Consider the following 10,921-nt stretch of genomic DNA (forward strand, 5'->3'; position numbering starts at 1 on the left):
GAATGCTCCTTTAATGCTGGAAAAAATTCTCCTTATTCTTCACTGTATGTCTGTGCCATACGGTATTCTATTCTGCATTTCTTGTGTTTCAGTTCAAACACATTTTCCAGATATGTACTTGGCCTGTATGATTTAGTATCTTTGGACATAGAGATCTCCACTGTGGCTGCAGGGTGTGTGCAGAAAGACCCACCAAGTTCCTCAGTGATAATGTGTTTTAAGTTATTGGAATGGTAGTAATTCTACCTCCCTATTGCATTATAACCTCACAGTGGCAATTTAACGCTTGGCCGCCTAAACCAGACGTGCTGTGCCTGTCGACAGGTGGGACGATTGAACCCAAACCTTTATGAATATAAAATGCTAATAGTTGCTGTGAAAACTCACATCATGTGTTGTCCCTTCACCTCTCCCTTCTTCTTTTTCCTCCCTTCTCTCTGCTGTTTGTTCCTGCCCTCCTTCAATGCTGAGCCTATTTTGAACCTGGAAATCCCACATACCAGAAAGACTGTGTGGTTGGGCTGCATTGTATGTGTCTCAAATAGACACACACACATAGCACGAGAAGACACAATCTTCCACCCACATGCCCCACTCTCCCCCACCAACATACACACACATCCTTGCCATCACATACAGGGTCTGTACATAGACTTACATTCATTTCCAGGAGACTTACCCTATCTTAACCGGAACTGCTACTTGCCTAACCTTAACCTTTACCCTAACCTTAACCATCAGAACTAAATGCCTAACCATAATCCTAGCATAAACCTAAGTCTAACTTGAACCCTAAAACCAAGTCTTAACCTTCAAAAAGCTGTTTCAAAAAGTGAGGACTGTGACAGTAGATTTACTTAATAAAGACAAATGAGGCCTTGAACAATATGAAAAGTTGCTTTATTACCAGCACTAGGAACAAATACATCAGGATCTATTTAAAGTGTGCACACACGTCAGATGAGGGCCATGCCCTACATATTGGGTTCCTGATAACATACAGTAATTCAACTACAACATCTTATCTCAAACTAAGTGATTCGTGCAGAAGGAAAACATGACACTCAGTATGACCGCTTAGTTCTGACACACGCTTAAGAGAAAACAAAATATTACTGAAATTAATAAAAACTTAAATGATAATTAAACTTACTTAACTCTTATTTTTTACCATTACAAGGACCAGGCACTTTCCAAAAATGTCCTCACTCTGTAGCAAAAAAAACTTTTTTGGTCCTCACTATATAGCAAGTACAAGAACACACACACACACACTCCTTGTTATTCTGACTTCTCCACAGCACCTCAGGCCAGAGGAAGCTGCTCACCGCTCTCCCAATACCAGGGCAGCCTGACATTGTGGTTATCCAAACAGCAGGTCCGGACTCAGTTGTTTTTATCTTTTCTTTCTTTCTTTGTTTGCTTTCAATTGATGTCGATAGCCATCCGCTCGGCGGGCTGTCGCAGGAAGGGCCTTCTTCCTTCCATTCCAGGGAATCTTCATCATGTCAGAGGCCAGAGCATGTGCTCATGCACTTCCCAATCCTTGTGCTTGGCCAAGACTGTGTACACAAGCTATTTTGAAGATGCCAATCAAAAATCAAGGCAGAAAGAGAAAACACTGGGAGAGGAACTGTCTTTTGAGTGGTTCACTGTCACTTTATCATATTTCTTCATGTATATATTTGAAGATACTGTACATCAGATGGCAGTATGTTGATGAGCCATTCATGCTGTATGAAGTAGAGTATGTGTGTTCTCTGTGGAGACCTGGATAAGCCCAACTCCTAATGTGTTTATAGTGACTTTCCTGGGCTTCAGAGAAGATTAATGCAGAGATGAGTAGGGGTCATCCATGTGAACCTCTCTGAAGTGTTTCCCTTTTTAGTTTTTACCATATTTGATGACTTCTGCTCATGTTCTCCCTTCTTGGCTCACTTCAGTGAATCAAAGAGAGGAAGGAGGGATTGAGGTTCCAGAGGGAAAAGGGAGGAAGACAAAGATGGGTGGAATGAGGGGTTTAGGGCAAAGTTGGAGAGAAGTGGATTAAGAGGACATTAGAGAGTTAAGAGGATGACTTTCAGGAGCAGAGGGACAGAGCTGAGCCACCTGCTGTGGCAGTTGCATAGCCCTTTGCTGCCTGTTGCCAGTTGTCACTTCAATGACAGGACCAGACCAAAATGAAGAAAGACTCTGGTTTTCATACATTTTATTTGACATGCTGCATTGCTTCAGAAAAGTCTCATCTATTTCAATGATTTTATACCTCTGGATGAATCTTAGGTTCACATTGTGACCTGGTGTATTAAGCCATCTTACTTTGAACGGGCCGACACTTGGTTTCAATCCAAACTTTTTTTCCAAATATGAAAAATTCATGACTAAAAAAATCAAGTTTTGGCACCAAACACTCAAGCTGATCTGGTTCATCAGGACTGTGTGATATGTCTGTATGTGACATCAACTTTTCCAACCAAGCCATGTGCACTTTAAACCAGTGAGGCGAGTACAGGCATACTGCAAAACATAAATAGAGAAACGGTTCCTGTGAAAGCTTTTGTGCTGTGTAGGGCTTTATTTGCTAATAGTAAGAAGCTGACTTAGAAAACTATAACTCCAGGGCCTGTTGATGACACTGACCTATAGAATGTTTGCCCGGTGTGCAGATTCTTCACATTTTCCATACACGTTTCTGCTGTTTTTCCTGTATATGGGTAATAAATTACAGTCAAGTTTCCTGTCTGTCGTTCTGTCCACTGTGAGCTCACATCTTCAGTGGTTTGGAAAAACAAGGAAAGGGGAAGAGAAGAGAGCAGGGAAAGAAATGGAGGGGCCATATTTCAGCAGCTTTTGACACAGGAGTTTCAGTGCAATATGCAAGGAAAGCTTTTCAAGAAATATACCGTACATATTGCCTCGTAATTTCTGTTTCAGTAAGCCGATTGTTATTTAGCTTATTTTAGAAGATGTGATGATAGACATTTTGACCATGGTTAATGACAGTCCACACTTTCCTCTTTCACTTTCCTGTGGCACGATGAGGTTGCATGTGTTTTTGTAATGCAGCTCCTACGCATGGACTAGCAGTATGAAAAAGTGCAGCAGTAATAGAAGACAAAATGCTTTAGCAGCTGGAACGATGACCTAGATAGCACCACAGACCTTCACGCACAGTTACTCTTTAACTTTCTGCACGGCACTGTCTGCTGGAACTTCAAAGTGAAGAGAGGAAAGTGGCAGCAAGATCAACAGCACTGTTATTTTATCATAAATCAGGAAAATTAAAAAGGCTGGTGTTTTTCTTTCCTCCCTTGGTTTACCCTTTGAACCCAATTGATGTAAAATTCACACCCCTTATTCTGTTGCATAAAACTATTTTTTTCAGTGTCCTAAAATACATACTGAACCACTTTATTGCCTCCAGTCTTATTGTGAAGCTAGGGTGTACATGTCCTGACTGCAGTTCAGAAAAAAAATATCTCTTCATCTAACTCTTGGGGAAAGCAGGTTCCTAAAAAGCTGTGATGACATGTCAAAACCATGTAAATAAAACTAGGAAAAGGGTAAAAACCTAGAAAACAGTATTTTGATTTTTCTGTATGCCCTGCACATATAGTGAATTGACAATAAAAAAAATCTTTGATTTCTTTGAAAACAGTCTTGTTCAAAGACTTTAACAGAGTGTATCCGTTATCTCCAAAATTAGACCTACAGTACAATACAGATAATAAATGAGCTCTTAATGTGTGATCAGTACTGCAGAACAGTGCAGTAAGGATTAACGGAGACCATAAAAGACTTGCGGAGCTTACTGACTGCACAGAGTGTAACTTTAGCCCTGTTACTCATGTAGTTCATGCAGTCTGTGTGACACACTGCTGCACTAAATCAGGGCTTTGAAAGCATATTAACTGTGCTTCCTGTTTAACAAATAACCTGGCCTGATCGTGTGTCACAGCAATACACACTTCCATATAAACACACACTGTAGAACAGAGTTTGGTCACATGCAGGCAGAATAATAAGAATTCGGGCGTGTTGTAACTGGAATTCCTCTTCTGGTTGGGTTTCACACTTCATAATATTTAATAGCTAGTCTGGATATGTGTTGCAGATATCTGTAATTCATTTCAGTTTCAGATAGCCACGGTGACATTCATCTGGTCCACAGCTGTCATTTCAGATATCCAGGATGTCATTCTTGTCTAGGACAAATGAATTCAGTTTTGCCATCCATGTCTATTGGACTTTCTTTTTAAGGATTTCAGATATTGCGCATTTAGTTTGACTAGTACAATCAAAGTTGTAAGTATGTTGGAATGCAATTTCCACTAGTAAGAATGTTATTGTGGATATCTTTAATTACCGTTCTGACAGGTGATAATATAATCTGGACAAGGAGAAATGCTCTAATGGACATCTAAAATGTCCATTTCAGATAGAAGTGTGGTTCAACTAAATGTTCAAACGGCTTGCCGTACCGTTCAGGCCTATAGACGTTCTGCTGTTTAAACTGATTTAACAATAGCACAGGCTGGCAGCAAGTTGTTTTGTCTACAGTATATCTTGGATTTTAGATATATGAGGGCAGTTGTTGTGTGCAAGAAAGGGGCTCTTTTCAGTAATGGTGAAGAGGGTCTGTCATATCAGGCATCCTCTCTTTTTTCTTAATCTGTAAAAGAGTCACTAAAATCCAGAGATGTCTGAGTATGTACTTTACCTTCATCTGTGATCCAGATATTTATCTTCACACTCTACATTGAAGGAAAAATCTAAGGGGGTCATCTGAATAGTATAAGCTATTATTTCTCTGCAGCTTCTTCCGGTTCTTTCAAACCAGGAACTCTCAATGAGAGAAAGAGACTGCTTTAGATTTTATAAAAAATAACCGTGCTGGAGGATCACAGGTAAAATTCACATTACACGTCCAGATCTCTCTCACCCCTCTGCCTGCGCGCAGGCAGCAGAAAAGCTCAAGATCTCTGGACCACACAGCCTATATAATATTAATCATTTTGGGCTAAACCCATGCTACAAGGGGCGTCAAAACCGTGACGCCACCCGATAAGCAAGCTTTGCAGCTGCTATAACGTTTAGCCAAAACATGAGGAAAAGTCAAGGTGCGTGACTGTTGTTTTCGTGGTGTGTATCTAAAACAATTGGACATAACCTTACACATTAAGACAAATATTAAGACTAGCATTACAGTTGACCCTAACAGCTCTTTTCCTGTAACCTTGACGTGCCTGCAGTCTGCACTGCAGGCTGAACAGTTAACAGCCTAAGCTAGTCAACCTGTCTGCACTAAACATTCCTAGACAACAAATCTCTGAATATCTATCTAACTAAGAAATAACCTAACAATAGAATTTACAGCGGTTTAGTTCATATAGTACAGCCACTGACCTGGCTTACAAGGAAACCTGTAATGGGAGCATAGCATTAGTTCAGGCAGAGAACTGACGTTGTTCTCGCATCAGCATTCTTGTTTCATAATCACTGGCTCATTCCCCAGCTGTTTGGCAACAAGCTGACCAGAAACATTCACTTCTATTCATGCAAGTGTCCAGCTCAGTGTAAGATTTGATTCTTATAGGCTCTAGTTACTTTTCATCCCTTTAGTTCCCTTTAGTTACTTTTATAACTCTAGTTTCCTTTAGTTACTTTTCAGTTCTTCCTTTTCTTTTAGTTACTTTTCATACCTTTTTATTTTCCTTGCTTATACATATTAAAACTGGATTGATGACTGCTGTATGGTGCTGAGGGTAACAGTGGGACTTTATGCTGTAGAGAAAAAATGTCTGCATCTCCTAGTGACCAGACAGCCTATTTACATTTTAACAAAGACCTGTTGGCCTGTTTTACACCCACACCTAGACCCACTTAGCATATCCCAAGTTCTGCTTTGTCATGGGGTGTCCTGCAGAGACAGGGGGCTACAACCTGAGATGACCGCCTGGCCAGTTCAGCATACTTATTAGCATCACACTCACAGGGGGCCTGCAACCCAGACCACCCATCATTCAGTATCAATTGATCAAGATCAAGCTGCCATCGGCGACACACACACACACACACACACCTAGATTTTACCACATTCTAGTAAGAAGGTGGGAGCTCCTGCTTACACCAAACGGCCAATAGGATTACGAAGTGTTGAGTGTTGTACCTCTATCCAGGGTGGAGCAACCCAAGAAGATAAAATGTATTGTAAAACATAATTCAGGATTCAAAAGCCGGCTTTCCTGCGGGAGCTCTGTCTTTCTGAATCTAGCGCTGTAAGACTTCACCTGTGCTCAGACTTCCAGTAAACAGTAAACTGATTTTAAACAGTCCTGTCCTGTCTTCACTTCTCGTGCTTCCAACAAAAGAATTGGGTTAATTTCTAACATCAGTCACTTCTCACTATGAAGGTGCTCTCAGAGGGTGAAAGGTTTTCACCTGGCAACGTCATTGTTCTGTTTTTTGAAAGGGCACGACATCACCACTGTAGCAGTAATACCAACTGTACATCTGATCCTAAGACCAGCCTGTACCATACACAACTAGTTGCTGCTATCCATCCACTATAATTTCATCCTGTGGCTAAAAAGAGCTTCTTGCAGCTACAAATGGAGGAAATGATTACCAATATGACATGATAAAATGGCTACAGCAAGTTCTCCTAATTAATATCATGTGTTGTTGTCTGGCACAGATAAGCAGACTTTGAAGCTGATCTTGCTTGATTCACTTCATTGATCTGCTGGTTTTCTGCTGGTGAAGAGGTTTAGGCTATTGTGGAGGTTGAATTTTCTAAGGATAGCAACCTTGTCTTACTCACTCCGTGCACGTGTCTCTTCCTCTTCCAGCATCATATTCACTTCAGCAAGCCACATAAAAGTCCACTTCCACAACGATTGCAAGTTTAAAATAGCGGCTAAAAAAACTAACACAGCAAATTCCACAAGTCATAATTAAACGTGAATACTGTCAAAAAGCAACATGTTATGGACGTACAGTAAGAAAACTGCGCTTCCGAAACCTTTCAGAATCTTTTTTGCAAACAAACTAAGCCGGGAAGTAGCATGACTCTCTTAAAGTGACAGTACACAATAAGAACATTCCTGTACACTATAGAAATGACTATTATTCCAAAATTCAAGTAATGACTGGTCAATATTAACATTAATCTTTCCATTTTTATACCTTTAACCATTTAAACATACAAACAGTTTAAATTAACTGTCCAATAAATATATACAAATGGAACAGCACAACTAGAATTTCACAGTTGTGTTTTTTGGTCTTTACAGTTATGATTCAGTCAAGGCATATATATTAGCAAAATCAGCTGTATAATTTCCCCTGCCTTGGTTTCTATGGTTGCCATGGGTACATGATAAGCTGTCATGCAAGTTGGAAACGTTGAACTTTCATGAACTCAGGTGAAAACAGCAAACAGCTGAGCATGTTCACAGCAATGGCAGATGCCACACTCTCCCCTTGCCAGCACAGCTTCCAGTCTTATTTACATTTAAAACAACTTTCTGCCTGAAAGTCACCTTTACCCCATTTCCCACTGCAGCTCTTACCACCACCCCAACCTCCTCCTCATGTGCTAGGTCTTTGATATTGCGGATTTAGTATTTGTTAAGCGATAATTAGTTCTCCCAGTGGCATCCTCCCTGCTGCCTTCTTTTTATAAAATCTATATGTGTAATTATTTGATCTTTGGCATAAGTGTTTCGTAACTGAAAGGATAAAAATGTCATATGTCATTGATCACAGGGCTACTCATGCTTGTGTAAGTTCCCTAACCCTGCAATACTAGAAACTGAAACAGTTTACTTATTGTAAAAGCTTCCACTTGTCATAGAAACAATTAAAGCCAGACATTGTATGGATTTGGGCTGATTTTAGCCCCAACAATTTTTATAATCAGGCCAAATTTCGGGCCCGACATGCTGTTTGACGTGCAGCGTGAGCAGGGTCCTGCCACCTGATTAATTGCCTGAATGGCCAACGATCTGCCTTCCGACTGATAGGAAGGATTGTATGTCAGAAGTTTGGTCGGATGTTGGTCTGAAGTCAGTTCAGTCCATTTGTACAAGTGCAAAGACAACAATATAACAACATGACTCATAAGAGTTATCATAAATTGAAATGAAGCCATTGACTGTATATAACATATTTAGATGCTGTTTATGAACAAGGTTAATTGAACTCTGACAACACCACACTGTCTGACAGCAACAGGATAAATACTGATTACCACTATTCTTCAGGTGTACAAAGTAGAATGGCTCAAAATAATGCTGTTTTTCTTTTGGTTGACATCAACTTTGAGGATGCAGACACCTTGTTTCAATAGAACTTCATTGCAATTGTCAGTGAAAACACCCTCTCCGACGTTCTGTTTAAACGTCCAGTGTGAGCACTCGCATCATGCCCGACTAAAAGAACATATAGTGTGAGCAGAGAAGATCATGCAGGGGCCTGATTAAATTGTATCATGTGAGTTAACACATCACACACAATCAATAAGAATCACACATTGTCTGCCTGGCTTTACATGGTATCAGATGGAGAGTTCTATAGAACATTATATTCCACATTCCAAGCTTAGTGCAATAGAAAAAGCCTGCTGAAAACCACCCTGTCATTTGTAAATTAAATTCAGCGCTACTGTAGGTTACAAGCAAGTTTTCCCATAAGGCCAGTGCCACCAGCTTGAAAGGAGTAGCAAATTGACAAATAAAGAACATATTTAACAAACTAACAAAGACAGTTAAAACTGTAGCAGCTAGTGCTATAGTAGACATTCATTTATTTTTAGAGAATTGGTGGCAGTCTTTTTCAGAAAGACAGGCAAGAAACCTTTGGTAAATTATTGCATTGAGCTAAAGAAGCTAGAGGAAAGGTTTGCTAGCCTGCGTGCCATCAGGATGTGTGTGAGCCTTCCCAACTAGGGACAGATGATTGGCAACATGGAAATTTAGACGTCCCAGCATGAGGGTTTCTCCAACTCTGAAACCACCCTGCTGCACCACAACCGATGTACAATGTACACAAAAAGCTTCTATTCCACAAAGCCAATCAGGATTATGTGAAGGTACATGGAGAAATCTTCATTCCCATTTGTGATTCAAAAATGTATTTTAAAAAGATATATGTAAACTCTGCAAGCTTCAGACTAACACAGGCTAATGTGACTTAGCTAGGTTTCTTTTTACACAGCCCCTCTTAGCCGTACAGGCACTGGGCTAGGAGTCAGAGAGGCAAGTATGACCAGGTCACAGAGCAGACAGAGATCAGAAAGGCACAGTCAGCTCAGGTCCTGCTAAGGAGAATGGCAGGGATAAGAATTTAGTGATTTCACAGCCAGCTCAGGCAGCACGCGACCCACTGTGCAATGCCTTCTAACCTTGCTAGGGTGATGATAGCAGACAATCTAACCATAGCCCAGGGTTGTCTTTATTACGAAGCAAAATGAAGACAAAAGTTGTTGTAAACAGCTGTCTGTGACATTTATAAAGCAGGATCTCAAATGCTGATTTCTGGTAAACACACAAAAAACATCTTTACATAAGAAAGAATCTCATGAGGAGTTATTGTCACTTCTATAGTAAGTCTGTGCCTGTGTTTATAATTAGCTGCATTAGTCATGTTAGTCATGTTTCCAGACACCTTCTGAATCATTTGTTTGATGGATCTTACTTTTCGTCTCACAGATTTGTCCATTCATCTGTTTCTTCCAGAAATTGAACAACCACAACAGATCAGATCTTTGATACATGAACTAATGAAAATAAAAAGAAAAACAAGAAGGAACTTGAGCTGCTGAGGAGGAAAATCCCCTTGCATAGTCTTTTTGAAGGCATTTCAAAAATTGTGAGAGGTTTTGGTTTATATATGTAAAGAGAATATCTAAGAATTGATTTGGCTGTGGTTGTGTGTGATCAGTGACGTGCGGTCAGGGGAGGCAGGTGAGGCAGAGCCTTCCCTGTCAATCTTGAAAAGAAAAAAAAGGTTAACCATAAAATATAATAAATGTTAATATTTGTCGGCTGGTGTGTGTTGTAGGCCCTTTTGCCATTCGAATCTGATGTTGAAGGAATTTTTTTCAATAAAGAATAGCAGAATTCCCGTATGTCCCGTTCAAATACATGGAGGAGATGCGCGATGAGGCGGCACTTTGCTGTGCCTCTCGGTGGATCGTGTAATCCTCACAAACTGTATGCGATGCAAATAGTGTGTCGCTGTCCCTCTATATATCACAAATAAAATGCTTTCAAACACTCTGATTATATGCTCTGCCTTGCCATAATCTGGATAATGTATAAAATGTAGTTCTGTAACGTGTTTAGGCTGCAGATTAACCATAAAACCCAGTAAAAAAGTTACTCGGTGAGGCAAACAGTACCCCAGCCTCAAGGCAGAGGGCGCTAGTGAGCCCACAGATTCTTGCGCTACCTACAATCTTCTTCGTGCTTGTTTATATTTCTTTTACAATCCGCCTTATCAAAAATGAAAGATTACATTTCCAAGCTGAGAAAATTCGCAAATCTTTTACAGTCTGGACATTTTTGTCCAGAAGGATCTTCTTTATTGAAAACATTTGTTTTAATATTGGATTCGAACGGTAAAAGGGTTTGTAATACATACCAGCTGACAAATGGATTTTGTGTACAAGTAAAGGTAAGACCATAAACTTTTATTTCTAGTTAGAAATAAGCTCAATTGGAATAAATTTGTGATGGTGGCTAAGTGTGGTCCTGGTCTATTTTCATGTAGCTTGATGGTTTCCTTAGGCCCCATCCAGCACGTTTGAGGTGGATGCTTCAGGCACATGCAGTGCAGCCCAGCTGAGATGTTGCTATAATTGTGGTTTTCTCTGCTGACTGTTTTTTATGTTCCTAATCTGGTTAAATCCTGACAT

The 10,921-nt window shown here is 40.2% G+C and overlaps 1 protein-coding gene across 2 annotated transcripts in view; it reads left to right on the top strand.

Annotated features, from left to right (window-relative positions):
* The window catches only part of LOC109966655 (TGF-beta receptor type-2-like), a 48,704-nt gene that overhangs the window by 1,243 nt on the left and 36,540 nt on the right, over positions 1-10,921 (top strand). The gene's annotated exons all lie outside the window — the stretch shown is intronic.

The sequence above is a fragment of the Monopterus albus genome, unplaced genomic scaffold (genome assembly GCF_001952655.1).
Source record: "Monopterus albus unplaced genomic scaffold, M_albus_1.0 scaffold116.1, whole genome shotgun sequence".
Taxonomy (NCBI): domain Eukaryota; kingdom Metazoa; phylum Chordata; class Actinopteri; order Synbranchiformes; family Synbranchidae; genus Monopterus; species Monopterus albus.